Source organism: Phalangium opilio, unplaced genomic scaffold (assembly GCF_054372755.1).
Source record: "Phalangium opilio isolate 3A_F unplaced genomic scaffold, DU_Popi_V2 ptg000329l_1, whole genome shotgun sequence".
NCBI classification, from domain to species: Eukaryota; Metazoa; Arthropoda; class Arachnida; order Opiliones; family Phalangiidae; genus Phalangium; species Phalangium opilio.
The window spans coordinates 12,591,048-12,613,503 of record NW_028324226.1 but is presented as its reverse complement, the minus strand read 5'-3'; the positions used below and the strand labels follow the sequence as shown (position 1 = coordinate 12,613,503).

The following is a 22,456-nucleotide window of genomic DNA, read 5'->3' as shown; positions in this document are numbered from 1 at the left end:
TTGTAGGTACTCGTAGGTACTTGTGGGTGTTTGTAAGTGTTTGTAGGTGCTTGTGGGTGTTTGTATGTACTTGTGAGTGCTTGTAGGTACTCGTAGGTACTTGTGGGTGTTTGTAAGTACTTGTAGGTACTCGTAGGTACTTGTGGGTGTTTGTAAGTACTTGTAGGTACTCGTAGGTACTTGTGGGTGCTTGTAGGTACTTGTGGGTTCTTGCCCCGGGTACTTGTGGGTTCATGTAGGTACTTGTGGGTGTTTGTAAGTACTTGTAGGTACTCTTAGGTACTTGTGGGTGCTTGTAGGTACTTGTGGGTACTTGTGGGTGCATGTAGGTACTTGTGGGTACTTGTGGGTGCATGTAGGTACTTGTGGGTGCTTATGGGTACTTGTGGGTACTTGTAGGTGCTTGTGGGTACTTGTAGGTGCTTGTGGGTACTTGTAGGTGCTTGTGGGTACTTGTGGGTGCTTGTAGGTACTTGTGGGTTCTTGTGGGTTCTTGTGGGTACTTGTAGGTACTTGTGGGTTCTTGTGGGTACTTGTGGGTGTTTGTAGGTACTTGTGGGTGCTTGTGGGTGTTTGCAGGTACTTGTGGGTGCTTGTAGGTACTTGTGGGTGCTTGTAGGTACTTGTGGGTGCATTTAGGTACTTGTGGGTGCATGTAGGTACTTGTGGGTGCATGTAGGTACTTGTGGGTGCTTGTAGGTACTTGTGGGTGCTTGTAGGTACTTGTGGGTGCTTGTAGGTACTTGTGGGTGCATGTAGGTACTTGTGGGTGCATGTAGGTACTTGTGGGTGCATGTAGGTACTTGTGGGTGCATGTAGGTACTTGTGGGTGCATGTAGGTACTTGTGGGTGCTTGTAGGTACTTGTGAGTGCTTGTAGGTACTTGTGAGTGCTTGTAGGTACTTGTGGGTGCATGTAGGTACTTGAGGGTTCATGCAGGTACTTGTGGGTACTTGTGAGTGCTTGTAGGTACTTGAAGGTACTTGTGGGTACTTGTGAGTGCTTGTAGGTACTTGTAGGTACTTGTGGGTACTTGTGAGTGCTTGTAGGTACTTGTGGGTGCTTGTAGGTACTTGTGAGTGCTTGTAGGTACTTGTGGGTGCATGTAGGTACTTGAGGGTTCATGTAGGTACTTGTGGGTACTTGTGAGTGCTTGTAGGTACTTGTGGGTACTTGTGAGTGCTTGTAGGTACTTGTAGGTACTGTGGGTACTTGTGAGTGCTTGTAGGTACTTGTAGGTACTTGTGGGTACTTGTGAGTGCTTGTAGGTACTTGTGGGTGCTTGTAGGTGCTTGTGGCTGTTTGTAGGTGCTTGTGGGTGTTTGTAGGTGCTTGTGGGTGTTTGTAGGTGCTTGTGGGTGTTTGTATGTACTTGTGAGTGCTTGTAGGTACTCGTAGGTACTTGTGGGTGTTTGTAAGTACTTGTAGGTACTCGTAGGTACTTGTGGGTGTTTGTAAGTACTTGTAGGTACTCGTAGGTACTTGTGGGTGCTTGTAGGTACTTGTGGGTTCTTGCCCCGGGTACTTGTGGGTTCATGTAGGTACTTGTGGGTGTTTGTAAGTACTTGTAGGTACTCTTAGGTACTTGTGGGTGCTTGTAGGTACTTGTGGGTTCTTGCCCCGAGTACTTGTGGGTGCTTGCTCCGGGTACTTGTGGGTGCTTGCCCCGGGTACTTGTGGGTGCTTGCTCCGGGTACTTGTGGGTGCTTGCCCCGAGTACTTGTGGGTGCTTGCTCCGGGTACTTGTGGGTGCTTGCCCCGGGTACTTGTGGGGGCTTGCCCCGGGTACTTGTGGGGGCTTACCCCGAGTACTTGTAGGTACTTGTGGGTGCTTGTGGGTGCTTGTAGGTACTTGTGGGTGCTTGTAGGTACTTCTGAGTGCTTGTAGGTATTGTGGGTGCTTGTAGGTATTGTGGGTATTTGTAGGTATTTGTAGGTACTTGTGGGTGCTTGTAGGTACTTGTGGATGCTTGTAGGTACTTGTGGGTGCTTGTAGGTACTTGTGGGTGCTTGTAGGTACTTGTGGGTGCTTGTAGGTAATTGTGGGTGCTTGTAGGTACTTGTGGGTACTAGTAGGTACTTGTGGGTACTTGTGGGTGCTTGTAGGTACTTGTGGGTGCTTGTGGGTACTTTTGGGTAGATGCTTTGCCCGGGTGCTTGTAGGTGCTTGTGGGTAGGTGGAATTTTTAGGGGGGCGCCTCGCGTTTCAATAAATGATTGTAAAAAATGTATTATTCTAATTACAATAAGAATACAAACTTTTAATGATTTACGTTTTATTTTCGAAGTATCATTATAAATAAATGTCTGATTGAGCTAAAGTTATGGTCCCCTTTATATATGTTTCTGCTTAGTGCAGATTTTGAAAATGTAAAACAGTTTCTTATGAAGACTGAAGGAACAGATATTAATCAAAAATGTCTTGATTAGAATCAAGACCTAAAAAGTATCGATAAGACTGAGGTTATCACTTGTCTGAATGATCAGATATTAATTTTTCTTTTTAATTGAAACTTAAATGCATGCTTAAGAAAAAACAACGTTCCATTACCGTTTTCCGTTGAAATAAATTATTTTACTGGTAATCAATTTCAAAAATTTACTTATCTCGGCTTTTCGACCACAATTCCATTCCCCGAAAACATTTTATCATTACATTAATTACTTTTGGGAGATAACGTGTCCAAATAGCCTATAAAAGAAGAAAAAACTGTAATAGCGGTCTGTTTAGCCATGATAACAACCTTTTAAAAGTTGCAAGCACTATATAACCCTTTCGAGACTAACTGGACCTGAGCAAACTATAGCTTAACCTGCTACTAGTACGACCAGAAAGAATTGATGTAATCTGGAGTTGAAATTTCATCATGTGCGACCTGCGGCCCTGAAACTCTCCTATAGTCCCAATGTGTGTAGAACATAATTTTTTCGCTGTTATCTGCCAAAATCAATCTTTCTAGATAGTGCCGCCTGCTCACTTGAATTTTTCATGATATAATAAGGTTTGAATGAACAAAATTCTAGATTACTATTTTCACTACTATGTCCCTCTGCTAACTTGAAACAAACTTTCCTCTCTTTCTGCTGCTCATTACCGGTGCCATTCCCTTGACTTTCTGTTCGTTATAACTACTATCATGAATTTATTTATTTCAAACCAAAATATAAAAAATGGATTCTTTTTCCTTTTGTGCTACTTAGAATTTTCAAATGTATATAATGTTGTGCCGTGCCATAACCATTGTTAGAAACTAGAGATAGAAATTGGGCAGTAACACTGATCCTACCCTGAACTATGAGAAAGAACAATACGACGGTTGACTAAAGTACACTTGATATAACATCATTTTGCAAAACCGCGAGTAAAAATCTTACTGTCCCTATTCAATTTGGCGCCATTGGTTTTAGAATAATTAAAATGTTCCACTGCGAAGCGTGCCGGTCACAAATGGGGATATAACGTCTTTAGGAACCTTTTAAAACGCAAAACCATACACGTACTCTCCCAAAAGTAATTAATGTAATGATAAAATGTTTTCGGGGAATGGAATTGTGGTCGAAAAGCCGAGATAAGTAAATTTTTGAAATTGATTACCAGTAAAATAATTTATTTCAACGGAAAACGGTAATGGAACGTTGTTTTTTCTTAAGCATGCATTTAAGTTTCAATTAAAAAGAAAAATTAATATCTGATCATTCAGACAAGTGATAACCTCAGTCTTATCGATACTTTTTAGGTCTTGATTCTAATCAAGACATTTTTGATTAATATCAGATAGGCCTCGTTATCGAAAACAGCACTGTCTACCATTTTTTCTATTGCTCTCAAATCAGTTTTTTTGTACAATCTTAGGCAGCAGTCACAGGGAGTGTCATGAAATTCTTTATTATTTAACGCCGCTCGAACGAATTGACTTTCGTAAAGGCACAAGATTTCACTTTCATCGAGACTCGGTCTTGGAGCGTTTTCGCTTCCTGTGGACGCATTGTTTTGCTCGTTATTTAAATTTTTTCCTCGCGCGGCAAGGACTTTTCTCAATTCCCCCATGATGTTGTTGAGAGAATCGTAATCACCACTTTCAATTTCATTCGAAATCTTTGTTAACGCATTAAGCAACGCCTTCACTCGATAAATATTATTCAAAATTGTTCTAATTCCCGAATAATGAGGAGCCAGTTCAGCAAAAGGACGTAAATGGCTTTGACAGTCTTCACTATCAGCGCAATAAGCCGTGTGCCCCAGGAATGGTATCATTCTCACCACGATCTCAGCATCATCTGGTGATAGAGTAGACACGTTGGATTTTGACCAATATTTATTTCTTAAATCGCAAACGTCCAAATCTGAATCAAAAATTTTAGTCAGTGATTTTTCATTTGCATTCGCAACCATGTTTATGAAAGTTAGCACTTTCGCAATGGCTCGAACTCGAACATTACAAATATCACTGCACTCCCAATAAACGGTTTTGGGTTTAGTTTCAATAAAACCACTTTCATTGATCACGAAATTTCTTTTTGGATTCTTCTCCTCAGTTTCAACAATGTTGAAGAGATTCGTAACCACTCCCGAATTATTTACTTGAAAAACTCTCTCAACATCATCAGGTTTGTTGTTATTTTTAATGTCAACGAAATTGCCCGTATCGTCAACGAACAATTCTTTATTGCCATTAATAACGCCGTCTCTCAGCACTTTACGTACATGACCATCAGCATCCAATTGGATAACTTTGGCGTAGCGTAACTCGTGGTCATTTTTCAATATATTGCCATTATTTCCAATTGGAAAATAGGTGGTTTCGTGGAAATAGGCCTCTTTGAGACTACTGTGAAGTCTTTTACCACCCACTACATCCGTTAAATTGTCCTGATTAACAGACCCAATTTCTTTGACTTTCTTGGCAATAAGTTTAAATTCACTAATCATCCCTGTAAGATGGTAATTGTATGCCGAGTATAATTGCCTTTTCAAATGCAAAATTCTACCCGCTAACAACTGGCATTTTAGATTGCGAGAGATTAACTTCGAATTCCCCTCTTTAGTCAAGCTGTCCAAAGATTTTGTCGCAGACAATCTTTCAGTGAGCCTTGTCACTAAAAATCGTTTGAAACTTTCAGCTATGATTTTCTTGTTTCTTGTTTTAAAAATTCCTTTCTTGAGGGTTTTTTTCAGGAAACCCTTTTTACCCACCGGAAAAGCTTTCTTACTGGGCTTTTTATTTTTTGCCAGAACATTAGTGGCGCCACCTGGTGGCATAGCTCTCTTATTTTTCTTTGCTCTCTCAATCGTAGATTTGCGCGTCGGATTGTTTTTTAAATTTCTTTTCTGATGATACTCCTTGCTTTTCAAGTAGTATTTCATATTCACAAGTTGTTTAGCTTGCTTTTTTTTCAAAGCAACTTGCAATTTCAAAAAGTGTTGACGTCTTTTTTGTTTCTTAACTCTTTGTCGAGAAACCATTTTAAATATTGAATCCAATTAGATTGTTCACACAGAAGAGTTTTTAATCGTAAAGATATCCAATATAGTCGTGAACACAGAACACTTTTGGAATTTCAACGATATCGAATTAAGTGGTTCACACAGAACACTTTGGAATCACAAAGATATCCAATTAAGTGGTTCACAGAGAACACTTTGGAATCACAAAGATATCCAATTATGTGGTTCACACAGAACACTTTGGAATCACAAAGATATCCAATTAAGTGGTTCACACAGAACAGTTTTGTACCTGCAAAAAATTCAAAATAAATGGGTATTTGCTACACACCTAGAACTGTGAATCCAAAGTACACTCAGATTTAGATGTTGTACTACAAAACATAAAAAAAACTAGGTTTTAATATCGTAATACAATGTATTACATATACATAATAAACCTGATAAATACAATACACTCGAGTGCAATGATAAACACTCGAATGAATAACTCAAATGAAAGAATAACACTTGAGTCAAAGTAATTAGTACTATTTATGTACCAAAATGGATAATAGAAGCCTAAATACGTTTCTAAAGTTTAAAGAAGATTATTTAAACTTACTATGAGATTGCCTTTTTACAACGCAAACCCCTTGACAAAACGTACAGCACAAAAATAGGCTTAAAAGTTAATTTGATGGGTGAACCACGTGTCCACGTGAATCCGGCCCAATCTTGTCAGAGGTTTTTCGCGAGGGAAAAACTGAACTGAACTGAACTAGTTGGCTATCGCCACTGAATATAGGGGCGCTGGCCAAAGAAAATATACGCGTGTATCTTCTTTGCGCTGGCGCTGCAGTGTTTTCAAAATGGCCGCTTCAACGGGGTATGATGTTTTTATCGATAATAGTGCAAGTGCAATAGATAAATTAATAATGTTAAATGTTGACAAGTTAAAGGTAACATTGTTTGAAATTTATAAATACGCGGATTACAATTAAGGAGGGATTACAATGAAGGAGACCGAAAACGAAGTCTAATAGAAAGAGAAGAGATATATAAGTGAAAGTGGAAGCATACAATATGACCGAGGCTTAACCATAACTCTCCTTAGGGCGGCTAAAAGACAACTTAGCCATCAGCCAGATTTGTAATAATAAACTTGTCCTCCTACCCACAGCCCACTCGATCACGCAAGTTGCACTCGCTATAGAAGCCCCTTCAAACAGCCAAAAGTCAAGAATATGACCGATTAGTACTCCTTGGTAAACGAGTCTAAGAATTAGCATTATGTCTATGGGAAAAATGCCGTTTTTTGAAGTAAAATGGGTGTAATTTCGCTTTTTGTGGATCAAATGTCGTGAAAATTTAAGAAAAGGTGCGTAGTAACGTTTTCTAAAGTCCTACAAATTTTCAAGTTTCAAGAGTGAATAGTTTTTCAGTAAAAAAATAAAAACTAGGCCCAACCGATAAAGTTCGTCAAAGCAGTCTACGAATTAGCATTATGTCTATGAGAAAAATGCCGTTTTTTGGGGTAAAATGGGCGTAATTTCGTTTTTTGTGGATCAAATGTCTTGAAATTTTATTGAGAGGTGCGTAGTAACGTTTTCTAAAGTCCTACAAATCTTGAAGTTTCAAGCGCTAATAGTTTTTCAGTAAAAAATTAAAGACTAGGTCCAACCAATCCAGCTAATAACGCCTGAAGGGAATTCCCTTCTGATAACGTTCTTCATCAAAATACTGTATTTAATATCTTATATTTGATTTATTATTACAATTTACTAGTCGTTAAAACAACTTGGCAAATATGTGAAAACCAAGTACTACAAGTATTGGGGGAAAAATTATTTATTTGAAAAATTTGCCCAGCGCGTTTTAAAATGGCTAGAAGTCATCCAGAGTTGAAAAAACCACAAACTGAAAGTTTGATAATTTTTAGAAAAATAACTATTAGTCCTAAGCCTTTCAAAATATTATCTAAATTTTTAGTGTACTTTAATTTACAAATAGTAAAAAAATCAGGAAGCTAGAGCTTACATTTTTCACTTTCCTATAAAAGTTTGTTCATCAACTCGACAATTCCCCCTAACATTTCAGTGCTTTGTCTCAAAAATCTAGACTCGTTCATGTTTTTACTAGCTTTTCCACTACATCCCCTCGATTCTTGAAAATGCATGGGTTTTGAATTCTTTGAACGGGCTTCTATAGCGAGTGCAACTTGCGTGATCGAGTGGGCTGTGTCCTACCTAAACATATTAACAGTTTTCTTGTTATTACGGGAAAAAGTGCAAAATTTCGTTATATAGCTTTATGGAATAAGTTGACCCAATATTTAAAAGACATGGACTCAATAACCGAATTTAAAAACTAGTTGGGTAAATCTTTAAAGACCTAAATCTATTTTTATTTTATTTTCATTTCGAATTTGTTATCACTCTAATTTAATTTTATGGACACCTTTGTAAATCAGATTTATCCAAATAAAAAGCCGTTATTATTATTATTATGTTGAAATTTACAACTCTGTTTAAACACTGCTCCGAAAACAATGACCAACCAAGGATTATTTAAATGTCTAATTTTTAAATAATCCTTGGACGAACTTCAAAAGTTCAAGTGATTTCTCCAATGACATAAAGGGGTAAAATGTAGAATGGTATGAAATTTATATTTCTGTGACAAAAGAAATTGCCTAGAGACTATGTTCTGAAACAGTTAAAGGGGCTAACCGGCGCTGTTGGGGTGAAGTCCGCCCTTAGTTCAGGGGGCTCTTTGGCCATAAGAATTGGCGCCACCGTCGCGGTGGGCGAGTAAGCAATATGCTAACCAACAGTTTGACCCCCCCTTCACCCCAACAGCTCCGGCCAGCCCCTTTAAAGCAAGGGAAAGAAGAAAAAGATGATCACAAGTGGATGCTCAAGAGAAGGGAAAGGTTCTTCGGCTGCTGCTTGACGTGATAATCAATATATACGTACACGGAAAAAAAGGAGAAGACTGGCCACTAAAAATGGAGCTACGCTTTCAATGGCTGAGTTAACAAAACAAAAGGAGATTCCAAATTTGAAACAGGAAGAAGACAATTATGGTTTGAAGAAAGAAAAAAATATTACAGACAGATTCAATCTGGATAGCAGTTTTAAATTTGGAAATGGAACAATGCCACTTGGTCACTTATAGCAAAAAAATACGAAGATCTGCTAGACCCTGTAGCAAAAAAAAATATATTAATTTTGTTTTTAAATTGGTTGGAAATTTAAAATACATTTATTTTTTTGATACTGAAATTAGTGAAATAAAATTGAGTCACAATTAAAATCATTTAATTTTTTAAAAACCATATATCCATTTCATTAAAATTTAACTTCATCAAATATTGATGATGAAGAGTTAACAATACCAGCTGCAATTAAAAACATAGGGTTAATGAAAGGCATCATCTCCCAGTCCAGTTTTTTTTTTTTTTTTTTTTTTTTTTGAAAAAAGTTTTAATCTTTGTAATGCTTGCTCTACGTGCACTCTTGCTTTTGCTATTTTCAAGTTTTCGAGTGATTTTGTTTCCGTAAACTGTTTAGATTTTGTCAGAAAAATTTCGATTCCTTTTTCTAAACATTCGGTCTCTATTCTGAATCCTTTATCTACCATGCACGCGTCAACATAAGGTGTTAACTTTTCTAATACTTTACTGTGCAAAGTGATAAATTTGTTAGTTGCTCTTCCTCCATAAGCTGTACTCAAAAATGTAATCAAACCAGCAGGAGATACGCCAATTAAAACTTTAATAGTGTGGTTACCTTTATAATAAGAATGAGACAAGACTCTACATTTAAGACATTTAGGTTTCTCTATTGGAATTTCGGTACAGTCCAATACCACCACAGTTTTTTCAAAGCCTTTAATGATTTCTTCCTTTGAGGGCCATTTTATTGTGTATTTAAAAACATCCACGATAATAAACACTGTTTGTTTAAAGTATCTGCGGCAACTGCTATCAGACAAATTAAACATAGTAGAAAGAAGCACGTACGACAAGTTTAGTTTAATTTTCATTAAAACGAGAAGAAAAAGTCTTTCTATTGATATCTGTGCTTTAAAATTTATTAACATTGACATAGATTCCACAACGGAGTAAAATAATTTGAAAGTGGAGATACCAGTCATGCGGCTTAAATCCTTCTCAGTTTTAACTGAATTCATAATACTAAAGGTTTCAGAAAAGTAAGTGTTTAGTTGCACTGAAACATCTCTTCTTTCTTGATGTAAGGGCTCACAGACCTCAGTTTCGGGAGCATTCAAACCAAATTCAATATTTGCATGTTTGACAGTGGATTCTGGGGCACCTTCTATTTCTCTTTCTGAACTCGACTCCCTATAAGTTGAAGGTTTTGCATCATTTTTAAATTGTATTTGTCGATTATCAGCCCTTATCTTTCTTCCATTAACTTTCTGGTATCTTCCGAAATAATTTCGTCATCGGTCAATATAGGCAAACATTGTGAAGGGTAAGTTCCAAGCTTAGTTTCCTTTTCCCTGTTGGCAAATCTGAAGTAACGAGTACATTAAATCCTGGTCTTAAATTCTTATTACTTAAAAAACCAAATTACCTGGAAAAAAGTAATCAGTCTTCTTGAAATGAAAACCGCATACAACCATGTGATTTGAAATATCTTTTCCAATTTTTAGGACGCGTTGCCATTCTTTACGCCACTTGATTTCTTTTGGGAAACTATGCATACTTATTCAAAATTAGCCCATACTTAACCCTGGGATATTTAGTTTTAACCTAGAATTACGTTGTGGGACACAACAATACTTTTTGCTAGGCGCCATGTTATGATCCTCCTATGATAACTTAAGCCTCGCCACTCGCCCGGGAGCCTTAGGAAAACTTACTCCGTTAGAACAGTTACCAAAATAACCACTAGGTGGCGCGTCACTTTTACGCGATAGCCAATAGGATCTCATTGGCGATAGCCAATAGCTAAAGGTTATTTTAAGCCTAATTTTCAAACTTGGAAGCCTCTTCAACTGTTCAACTGAAAGTAAGTTCTTAAATATAATAATTAAATATGTCATAATTTGCTATTTTTTTTAAGCTTTGGCGTAAATTTAGAGTTTGCAACACTTAAATTTGTTGTCAAGTTTAAAAACATATGGAAAATAATGATATTTTTATGTAGTTTAAAATAAATAATTTATCGTATATTGATTTAGGCTTAGAAATGGAAAACGCAGTGAACCATTTTAATAAAGGGTGCGTTGTAAGTTTTTATGGTGGTGGAAAACGTGGAGGAGGAGGAGGACGTGGAGGAAGAGGGGGACGTGGTGGAGGACGTGGAGGAAGGGGAGGAGGTTTGCGTAGAGGCGGAAAAAATGGAAAAAGAATTTGTTACATCTGTAAAAAACCGGGGCATATTGCCAAGAATTGCCGAAATAAGGAAGGTAGGACAAGAAAATAATTTTATAAATTTACCTGGGTCTTTTATTGAACAAAAACATCCCTATAAGTTATAATTTAAAACTATTTATAGAAGGCGTTGCCATAAATTTTCAAATTCAAATAGGGACTTGGCAGTACTACGTCATGCAACGTCAGGCTACCTTCCACTAGTGCTAAAAAACATACCAGGAGGAGGGGCTTATGTAGCTTTCATTCTGTTAAAAAAACATACCATAATGGCGCTGGGGGCGGAGTTAAGCCTGAATTGCCAAGTCCCTATTGCCTGAATGTATTTTACTATTTTTCGACATTTTTGTATATTATTTCCTTGCGTTTCTAGGCAGTACACTTATCTTTTACTATTTCGTGTGTTTCCCTACAATTACAATTGTTGTTTTTATTGGTTTAAGTATAAGCATTTGTGATACAATTGCGTTTAAGCAGAAATAAATTTTCTTCTGGTTTAGCTTGAAACATTTTAGAGGAAGTGATGCGAGCTCTGCAATTATCGTGTGAGGTCAAACGTGATCTCTTAACTCTCCAAGATTATATTCAAATTCTTGAAATTCCGTGACTTTTCCTTACCTTTTTTTTTAATTGGAACTTTCCAAGAATTTTGCTGACTTGTGGCAACACTGATAGGGCTATAGAATAGTGTTCTTTTGTCAAGCTTATATAGCAGATCAGTAGGACAATATTCGTAGTTAATGTCAATTAATTTTATATTCATCAAATATTAGACGAGAAAAAGGAAGAAAAAGAGGAAAAAGAAAAAAAAATAGAAGAAAATAAAAATATTGAAGAAGAAGAAAAAAAAATGGAGGAGGACGCTGAAAAAAACTGAAATACTTTAAGTGTAAGTCACTGTTAATTTTTTTTCCTTGAATGAAAAAATAATGTTGAGATTATGTTTCACGTAGGATCTGGAAAACCGAATTTTTATTTCAATTATATAAATATTATATTTTTTTTATTTTTTCTTATTTGTATAAAAATTATAATTTATTTTTTTATTTTTTTCTAAATTGTATAAAAATTATAATTTTTTATTTTTTTTTAAATTGTATAAACATAATTTTTTTTTATTTTTTTTTAAATTGTATAAACATTTTTTTTATTGTTTTTTAGGATTAAAAATAATTTTTCCAGCCTTTTTTTTTTTGGTTCTGTTTAAAATAAACAAAATTTAAAATTGCAAGCGAACCTTTAATTCTTCCCGCCTTTATTTGAATGTTATTGCAATGATAAAAGCTGACTCAGTACTTTGCGCAGTAGAAAAGAGCAACAAGATTTCCCCCTCTTTCCACTCCTCCCCTATACTCTCTTTGCTACAACATAGTGACTAAGGTTTTCATATATATATATATATATATATATTATGTATATATATATATATATATATTATGTATGTATATCAGCAATGACGTCGACCGATGGCAAAGAAGCATATTTCTCATAAGTGAGAATGAGAAACAGTATGGTCATCTTTGCTGTCTAACAGACAGCCTGGCAGCCCGGTATTTGTTTAACTCTAATGCTTTTTAACCTCCAATATTAATACTTCTAAAGTCTATGTGGCATTAATTAATTCTGAAGATTCTTGAATGAATTAAAGTCTAAACATTTTATAAGACGTATTGTAAACAAAATATTTTTTTAAATTTAAAGAAACTAGGCGAATTTGGGGCTTCGGTCAAATCTCAGACAGTCAAACAACACATTTTCTGGTTACCCTGATAGTGTTATCCAGACTTTCCCTATAATATATTTTTCCCTGACCTTTAAAAAGGTCCATTTTCACTTTCCCAGAATTTTCCCTGACTTTTTAGGACCATTTTCACTTTCCCTGACTTTTTAGGACCATTTTCACTTTCCCAGAATTTTCCCTGACTTTTCAGGCACATTTTCAATTTCCCAGACTTGTCCCCGACTTTTCAGGCCCATTTTAAATTTCCCAGACTTTTTAGGCCCGCCCATTTTTAATTTCCCAGACTTTTTAGGCGCATTTTCAATATCCCAGACTTTTCCTTGACTTTTTAGGCCTATTTTCAATCGAAAAAAGTTATTAAATGAATAAATCTATATGGTTATAATTATGTTGAAATGAAAGCTATTAAATCCATCTCTTTGTCATTTGGCAACGTTAATTTCTGAAACTTACCAAAAACTAGTGTATTACATATTTAACCAAAATTTATGTTAATTAACCAAACCAAAAAACGTTATAAAATAAAGAGCCCTTAAAACCAGAACCAAGACCTGTGAGTGTTAGTTTGAAACAATTTTTGAAAATGAACACTTTCGTTTCTTTGATATTTACCTACGATAATTTCAGAAACTTTGAAGGCTTAGTTGCAGAACCACTGTAACACTGAACAGTGTGTTACACATTAAACATAAACCAAAATAAATATAATTTTGACTATACATCGTGTTATAAACGCCTTTAAAAAAAACACGCCCTCAAAATACAAAAGCTACGTTAGTATGTCGAAAATAAAGAAAACATGATAAAAACCAATCAACAGCAATCTTTAGCACGATTAATACAAAATTTAAATTTAAATAATGCAAATATAAAAAGTTATTAAATGAAAGACTATATATAGTTCTGTTTGTCATATCTCCCTTGAAAAGTTGTCGCTAGCGTTCAGCCAACGGAGGTTTCATCATCAAGGTGTAAAATTTACCTCTACAGCTGATTGAAGGATTGATGTGTCCTAGCTGTCACAGATAATAATGTAGTAATTAATTGATCTACCAATAAGATTAATAATTAATTTGAACATACCAACAGTATTCGTAATGTCTGGCTTTTATCTCAACTGAAGTTAATGTTGCCTATTCCTATAACATCAACATACATAACGCCACCTTGACCGAGGCTTAGCGAAATTGACTTAGCGAAATTGGTCAATAATAAAATATTCTGTTGGCTTTTAAATTTAAAATTAATTTTAGTAAATTTCATTGACGTTTTTTGTTGTGAAAACAATAAAAACCATACCTAATTAGCCTCCAGTTTAATTCCAAATCCAAAATTTTAATTTTAACCGAGAGCTTAAACGCCATGTTTTTCTTGCTTAATATCCCGCTAACGGCGTGAATCACGACACAAACGCGGTAAGTCCAATATGAAAAATGAGGGCTAAAATGCGTGTCTTTAACAGTGGTAAAACGCCGTAATTCCAATTCCCAAAACAACGTAAGTCAAAGTATGTGTTAATAATGATAAAAATCAATACTTAAACTTAATTTATCTTAATGAAACTAAGAAAAGGCACATCTATGGACTGTTATCTTTCATTTAAGATGGTTCCCAAACGTAACGAATGAATAGTTTTCTTTATACACAATCTCAATTAAGGTCATTTTTCAAAAAAATCCCATGTTATCTCTATGGAAGAATATAATATTTTTCACCAAATGTCTGATTCATTTTATGGATTCTAAAAGCACCCTTAACAACTTTATTCTTTATAGAATTAACTATAAGTTGGATCTCTTTGAAATTTTAACCACAAAATTAGGGCCCAAATTTTAGTTCACTGGCAAAATTTCAAAGCAGCAAACACAATATGAAAAAAGTTACGGCCAATCAAAGAACCCTCCTTTAGCATTAGAGGCAGTATCAAGTCTTATCTAAGAGAGCGACCGCTCTCCTAGAATATGTTATAGTACTCTTTGCTCCCCATACAAGGATACTTTAAACTTGAGGCTACCTCAATATCGTCGTCAACTTACTTTTTGTCTCACTTATTGTTAGAAGGTTACTTTTGATTTTTGAAAATAAACTTTGCAGGCTCGTAACTCTGTTTCTACTGGAGATACGGGGATGTCCTTTGAGTATGTTATAGACCAATTTGTCCCCCATCTAGCCATACTAAGAATTAGGGCTACGACAAACAGTAGTCGAGTAATTAAGCTAATCGTAAACAAACAAACCCCTCCATAGGAAATACATTAGACTAAATTCTGGAGGCTCGTAACTCTGGTTCTACCAGAGATACGGGGATGTAAATAATGTGACCTTGACACAAATGTTCGGATAATTATAAAGGTCTTTGCATGTTCCAAGCAAAAAAAAAAACTTCGCGGTTTCGAACCTGTGGCCTTCCGGGAGTGAGGCGGATGCGATAACCGCTACACTAAAGATATGTTATTATTTTTAATCGAAAGAACCGGGTCAAGTAATTAAGCAATACGTGAACAAACAAACCCCTCCATAGAAAATGCATTAGACTATACTTTGCAGGCTCGTAACTCTGTTTCTACTGTAGATACGGGGATGTCCTTGGGATATGTTATAGTCCAAATTGTCCTTCATCTAACCATACTAAAAACTTTGGGCTACGACAAACAGGGGCCGAGTACTTAAGCAAAACGTAAAGAAACAAACCCCCTCCATAGGAAATGAGTTAGACTATATTTTGCAGGCTCGTAACTCTGTTTCCACTGGAGATACGGGGGTGTCCTTTGAGTATGTTATAGTCCAATTTGTCCCCCATCTAACCATACTAAAAACATTGAGCTACGACAAACAGGGGCCGAGTAATTAAGCTAAATGTAAACAAACAACCCGTCCATAGGAAATGCATTAGACTATAGTTTGCAGGCCCATAACTCTGTGTCTACTAGAGATACCGGGATGTCCTTAGGATATGTTATAGTCCAAATTGTCCCCCATCTAACCATACTAAAAACATTGAGCTACGACAAACAAGGGCCGAGATATTAAGCAAAATGTTCGTCAACTTTGGTATCGTCTCACTTATTTTTATTATGTTACTTATGATTTTTGCACGAAACTTTGGAGGCTCATAACTCTTGTTCTACAAGAGATACTGGGATCTCCTTTGGATATGTTATAGTACTCTTTGCTCCCCATACAAGGATACTTTAAACTTGAGGCTACCTCAATATCGTCGTCAACTTATTTTTTGTCTCACTTATTGTTAGAAGGTTACTTTTACTTAGCTCAATGTTTTTAGTATGGTTAGATGGGGGAAAAATTGGACCATAACATACTCAAAGGACATCCCCGTATCTACAGTAGAAAGAGAGGTACGAGCGTGCAAAGTATAGTCTAATGCATTTTCTATGGAGGGGTTTGTTTGTTCACGTATTGCTTAATTACTTGACCCTGTTCTTTCGATTAAAAATAATAACATATCTTTAGTGTTGCGGTTATCGCATCCGCCTCACTCCCGGAAGGCCACAGGTTCGAAACCGCGAAGTTTTTTTTTTATAATTGTTGTAGTTTTCTATTTGATTATCTTAATAAACGTTTGTGCATAATAAAAGAGTTGCGTTTCTAGGCAGTACACTTATCTTTTACTATTTCGTGTGTTTCCCTACAATTACAATTGTTGTTTTTATTGGTTTAAGTATAAGCATTTGTGATACAATTGCGTTTAAGCAGAAATAAATTTTCTTCTGGTTTAGCTTGAAACATTTTAGAGGAAGTGATGCGAGCTCTGCAATTATCGTGTGAGGTCAAACGTGATCTCTTAACTCTCCAAGATTATATTCAAATTCTTGAAATTCCGTGACTTTTCCTTACCTTTTTTTTTAATTGGAACTTTCCAAGAATTTTGCTGACTTGTGGCAACACTGATAGGGCTATAGAATAGTGTTCTTTTGTCAAGCTTATATAGCAGATCAGTAGGACAATATTCGTAGTTAATGTCAATTAATTTTATATTCATCAAATATTAGACGAGAAAAAGGAAGAAAAAGAGGAAAAAGAAAAAAAAATAGAAGAAAATAAAAATATTGAAGAAGAAGAAAAAAAAAATGGAGGAGGACGCTGAAAAAAACTGAAATACTTTAAGTGTAAGTCACTGTTAATTTTTTTTCCTTGAATGAAAAAATAATGTTGAGATTATGTTTCACGTAGGATCTGGAAAACCGAATTTTTATTTCAATTATATAAATATTATATTTTTTTTTATTTTTTCTTATTTGTATAAAAATTATAATTTATTTTTTTATTTTTTTCTAAATTGTATAAAAATTATAATTTTTTATTTTTTTTTAAATTGTATAAACATAATTTTTTTTTATTTTTTTTTTAAATTGTATAAACATTTTTTTTATTGTTTTTTAGGATTAAAAATAATTTTTCCAGCCTTTTTTTTTTGGTTCTGTTTAAAATAAACAAAATTTAAAATTGCAAGCGAACCTTTAATTCTTCCCGCCTTTATTTGAATGTTATTGCAATGATAAAAGCTGACTCAGTACTTTGCGCAGTAGAAAAGAGCAACAAGATTTCCCCCTCTTTCCACTCCTCCCCTATACTCTCTTTGCTACAACATAGTGACTAAGGTTTTCATATATATATATATATATATATATTATGTATATATATATATATATATTATGTATGTATATCAGCAATGACGTCGACCGATGGCAAAGAAGCATATTTCTCATAAGTGAGAATGAGAAACAGTATGGTCATCTTTGCTGTCTAACAGACAGCCTGGCAGCCCGGTATTTGTTTAACTCTAATGCTTTTTAACCTCCAATATTAATACTTCTAAAGTCTATGTGGCATTAATTAATTCTGAAGATTCTTGAATGAATTAAAGTCTAAACATTTTATAAGACGTATTGTAAACAAAATATTTTTTTAAATTTAAAGAAACTAGGCGAATTTGGGGCTTCGGTCAAATCTCAGACAGTCAAACAACACATTTTCTGGTTACCCTGATAGTGTTATCCAGACTTTCCCTATAATATATTTTTCCCTGACCTTTAAAAAGGTCCATTTTCACTTTCCCAGAACTTTCCCTGACTTTTTAGGACCATTTTCACTTTCCCTGACTTTTTAGGACCATTTTCACTTTCCCAGAATTTTCCCTGACTTTTCAGGCACATTTTCAATTTCCCAGACTTGTCCCCGACTTTTCAGGCCCATTTTAAATTTCCCAGACTTTTTAGGCCCGCCCATTTTTAATTTCCCAGACTTTTTAGGCGCATTTTCAATATCCCAGACTTTTCCTTGACTTTTTAGGCCTATTTTCAATCGAAAAAAGTTATTAAATGAATAAATCTATATGGTTATAATTATGTTGAAATGAAAGCTATTAAATCCATCTCTTTGTCATTTGGCAACGTTAATTTCTGAAACTTACCAAAAACTAGTGTATTACATATTTAACCAAAATTTATGTTAATTAACCAAACCAAAAAACGTTATAAAATAAAGAGCCCTTAAAACCAGAACCAAGACCTGTGAGTGTTAGTTTGAAACAATTTTTGAAAATGAACACTTTCGTTTCTTTGATATTTACCTACGATAATTTCAGAAACTTTGAAGGCTTAGTTGCAGAACCACTGTAACACTGAACAGTGTGTTACACATTAAACATAAACCAAAATAAATATAATTTTGACTATACATCGTGTTATAAACGCCTTTAAAAAAAACACGCCCTCAAAATACAAAAGCTACGTTAGTATGTCGAAAATAAAGAAAACATGATAAAAACCAATCAACAGCAATCTTTAGCACGATTAATACAAAATTTAAATTTAAATAATGCAAATATAAAAAGTTATTAAATGAAAGACTATATATAGTTCTGTTTGTCATATCTCCCTTGAAAAGTTGTCGCTAGCGTTCAGCCAACGGAGGTTTCATCATCAAGGTGTAAAATTTACCTCTACAGCTGATTGAAGGATTGATGTGTCCTAGCTGTCACAGATAATAATGTAGTAATTAATTGATCTACCAATAAGAATAATAATTAATTTGAACATACCAACAGTATTCGTAATGTCTGGCTTTTATCTCAACTGAAGTTAATGTTGCCTATTCCTATAACATCAACATACATAACGCCACCTTGACCGAGGCTTAGCGAAATTGACTTAGCGAAATTGGTCAATAATAAAATATTCTGTTGGCTTTTAAATTTAAAATTAATTTTAGTAAATTTCATTGACGTTTTTTGTTGTGAAAACAATAAAAACCATACCTAATTAGCCTCCAGTTTAATTCCAAATCCAAAATTTTAATTTTAACCGAGAGCTTAAACGCCATGTTTTTCTTGCTTAATATCCCGCTAACGGCGTGAATCACGACACAAACGCGGTAAGTCCAATATGAAAAATGAGGGCTAAAATGCGTGTCTTTAACAGTGGTAAAACGCCGTAATTCCAATTCCCAAAACAACGTAAGTCAAAGTATGTGTTAATAATGATAAAAATCAATACTTAAACTTAATTTATCTTAATGAAACTAAGAAAAGGCACATCTATGGACTGTTATCTTTCATTTAAGATGGTTCCCAAACGTAACGAATGAATAGTTTTCTTTATACACAATCTCAATTAAGGTCATTTTTCAAAAAAATCCCATGTTATCTCTATGGAAGAATATAGTATTTTTCACCAAATGTCTGATTCATTTTATGGATTCTAAAAGCACCCTTAACAACTTTATTCTTTATAGAATTAACTATAAGTTGGATCTCTTTGAAATTTTAACCACAAAATTAGGGCCCAAATTTTAGTTCACTGGCAAAATTTCAAAGCAGCAAACACAATATGAAAAAAGTTACGGCCAATCAAAGAACCCTCCTTTAGCATTAGAGGCAGTATCAAGTCTTATCTAAGAGAGCGACCGCTCTCCTAGAATATGTTATAGTACTCTTTGCTCCCCATACAAGGATACTTTAAACTTGAGGCTACCTCAATATCGTCGTCAACTTACTTTTTGTCTCACTTATTGTTAGAAGGTTACTTTTGATTTTTGAAAATAAACTTTGCAGGCTCGTAACTCTGTTTCTACTGGAGATACGGGGATGTCCTTTGAGTATGTTATAGACCAATTTGTCCCCCATCTAGCCATACTAAGAATTAGGGCTACGACAAACAGTAGTCGAGTAATTAAGCTAATCGTAAACAAACAAACCCCTCCATAGGAAATACATTAGACTAAATTCTGGAGGCTCGTAACTCTGGTTCTACCAGAGATACGGGGATGTAAATAATGTGACCTTGACACAAATGTTCGGATAATTATAAAGGTCTTTGCATGTTCCAAGCAAAAAAAAAACTTCGCGGTTTCGAACCTGTGGCCTTCCGGGAGTGAGGCGGATGCGATAACCGCTACACTAAAGATATGTTATTATTTTTAATCGAAAGAACCGGGTCAAGTAATTAAGCAATACGTGAACAAACAAACCCCTCCATAGAAAATGCATTAGACTATACTTTGCAGGCTCGTAACTCTGTTTCTACTGTAGATACGGGGATGTCCTTGGGATATGTTATAGTCCAAATTGTCCTTCATCTAACCATACTAAAAACTTTGGGCTACGACAAACAGGGGCCGAGTACTTAAGCAAAACGTAAAGAAACAAACCCCCTCCATAGGAAATGAGTTAGACTATATTTTGCAGGCTCGTAACTCTGTTTCCACTGGAGATACGGGGGTGTCCTTTGAGTATGTTATAGTCCAATTTGTCCCCCATCTAACCATACTAAAAACATTGAGCTACGACAAACAGGGGCCGAGTAATTAAGCTAAATGTAAACAAACAACCCGTCCATAGGAAATGCATTAGACTATAGTTTGCAGGCCCATAACTCTGTGTCTACTAGAGATACCGGGATGTCCTTAGGATATGTTATAGTCCAAATTGTCCCCCATCTAACCATACTAAAAACATTGAGCTACGACAAACAAGGGCCGAGATATTAAGCAAAATGTTCGTCAACTTTGGTATCGTCTCACTTATTTTTATTATGTTACTTATGATTTTTGCACGAAACTTTGGAGGCTCATAACTCTTGTTCTACAAGAGATACTGGGATCTCCTTTGGATATGTTATAGTACTCTTTGCTCCCCATACAAGGATACTTTAAACTTGAGGCTACCTCAATATCGTCGTCAACTTATTTTTTGTCTCACTTATTGTTAGAAGGTTACTTTTACTTAGCTCAATGTTTTTAGTATGGTTAGATGGGGGAAAAATTGGACCATAACATACTCAAAGGACATCCCCGTATCTACAGTAGAAAGAGAGGTACGAGCGTGCAAAGTATAGTCTAATGCATTTTCTATGGAGGGGTTTGTTTGTTCACGTATTGCTTAATTACTTGACCCTGTTCTTTCGATTAAAAATAATAACATATCTTTAGTGTTGCGGTTATCGCATCCGCCTCACTCCCGGAAGGCCACAGGTTCGAAACCGCGAAGTTTTTTTTTTATAATTGTTGTAGTTTTCTATTTGATTATCTTAATAAACGTTTGTGCATAATAAAAGAGTTATTTGTCACGATAAAAAGTACGCGTTGCTACATGGTAGCTGATCTTAAGAGAAGTGCTTCCTTGAAATATATCTACCGATAAGGAAGACTCGGTTTCACTCTTGTTTTATCTTATGCCAATAGATAAAATAGTTTTTTAACTAACATAGTTTTTTACATTATACAACAAGCTTTTTTTTTATACGGTCTATGCAGGTGAGAACCACGCCGGGGTTTTCAATGGTCGTCCATACGATGAAGTGGGTGTCTTGACAATTGTTTGTGGGAAAGGTGGTACGGTTGGTGGTCGAGATTTTATTAGAGCAGTTTGTTGTGGGATCATCCTTGGCCCGGTTTCATCACGTGTTGACGTCTCTTGCAGGGATTGTCTTGATGGGTTCACGATGTGTGATTCTAAAGGGTGGTTAGCATCTAATTCATGGATATCTGGAAGATTAGGTAGGATAGATGATCGCTGGGAGTGATCTGTCAATGCACTGGAAGATCTCGGAGACGTCGTCTCTGTCACAGCGACAGGTTTGTACGCATAATGAGCCACTTTAGGGGTTTTGTTGAAAGCTTCTTCAAGGAGGTTAGCACATGAGTTGTTTTGAAATCTTTGTGCGTTAATCCTTCTCGGAATTTCTGGCTTATTTTGATTGTCGGGTTTTCGTTGAATTTGAGGGCGAAGGTGAATTCTTGATCGCCGGAAAATTTGATTTTGTTCCGTTTCTATGATGTAGGAATCTGGGGAGGTAGCTTTTTGGAGTATTATTGCCGGTTTCTAAGAACGTGTTCCCACGAAGTACCAGACTTTCTCCCCTATCTCGAGTGGACGTAGATTTCTATGCGGTTTTGTGTCAGCATGTCTTTGCATGGTGAACTGTCTGTGTTGTAGTCCAGATATGATTTCTTGTGTCGGAAAATTCGGGTTGAGTGATGCGTCATTCATTGTGATGGGACTACGAAGTTTTCTCCCCATTAGCATTTCTGCAGGTGTGAGAAGATTTTCCAATGGAGTCGTCCGGTATTCTAGCAAGATTTGATTGAGGTCTTTGCCTTCAGGTTGCGATTGAGCTAGGTAGCTCTTTAGCGTTTGGACCATGCGCTCTGCTAATCCATTACTTTGCGGGTGATAAGGACTCGATGTGATTTGTTCCACGCCCCATTTTTCGAGAAATTTCGTAAACATGTATGAGGAGTAGGGTGGTCCATTGTCCGACTGAAAACGTCTTGGAATGCCATGGCGGGCAAAATTTGGTGTTAGGAACTTGATGACAGCTTCAGCATTCGTAGTTGTCAATTCTTGGGCTTCTACATATTTCGA

The 22,456-nt window shown here is 35.6% G+C and overlaps 3 long non-coding RNA genes across 3 annotated transcripts; 1 reads left to right on the top strand and 2 right to left on the bottom strand.

Annotated features, from left to right (window-relative positions):
• Positions 1 to 6,141: 6,141 nt before the first annotated feature.
• Positions 6,142 to 8,743, top strand: LOC149610977 (uncharacterized). The gene is made up of 2 exons (XR_016376817.1): positions 6,142 to 6,578; positions 8,287 to 8,743. It is a non-coding gene; the product is annotated as an uncharacterized LOC149610977 (long non-coding RNA).
• A 4,551-nt stretch (positions 8,744 to 13,294) lies between these two features.
• Positions 13,295 to 14,224, bottom strand: LOC149610976 (uncharacterized). Its single transcript, XR_016376527.1, has 3 exons — positions 13,873 to 14,224; positions 13,657 to 13,801; positions 13,295 to 13,589 (listed from the first exon to the last, which is right to left on the bottom strand). It is a non-coding gene; the product is annotated as an uncharacterized LOC149610976 (long non-coding RNA).
• Positions 14,225 to 18,272: 4,048 nt separating this feature from the next.
• Positions 18,273 to 19,267, bottom strand: LOC149610975 (uncharacterized). The gene is made up of 3 exons (XR_016376522.1): positions 18,851 to 19,267; positions 18,635 to 18,779; positions 18,273 to 18,567 (listed from the first exon to the last, which is right to left on the bottom strand). It is a non-coding gene; the product is annotated as an uncharacterized LOC149610975 (long non-coding RNA).
• Positions 19,268 to 22,456: the final 3,189 nt, after the last annotated feature.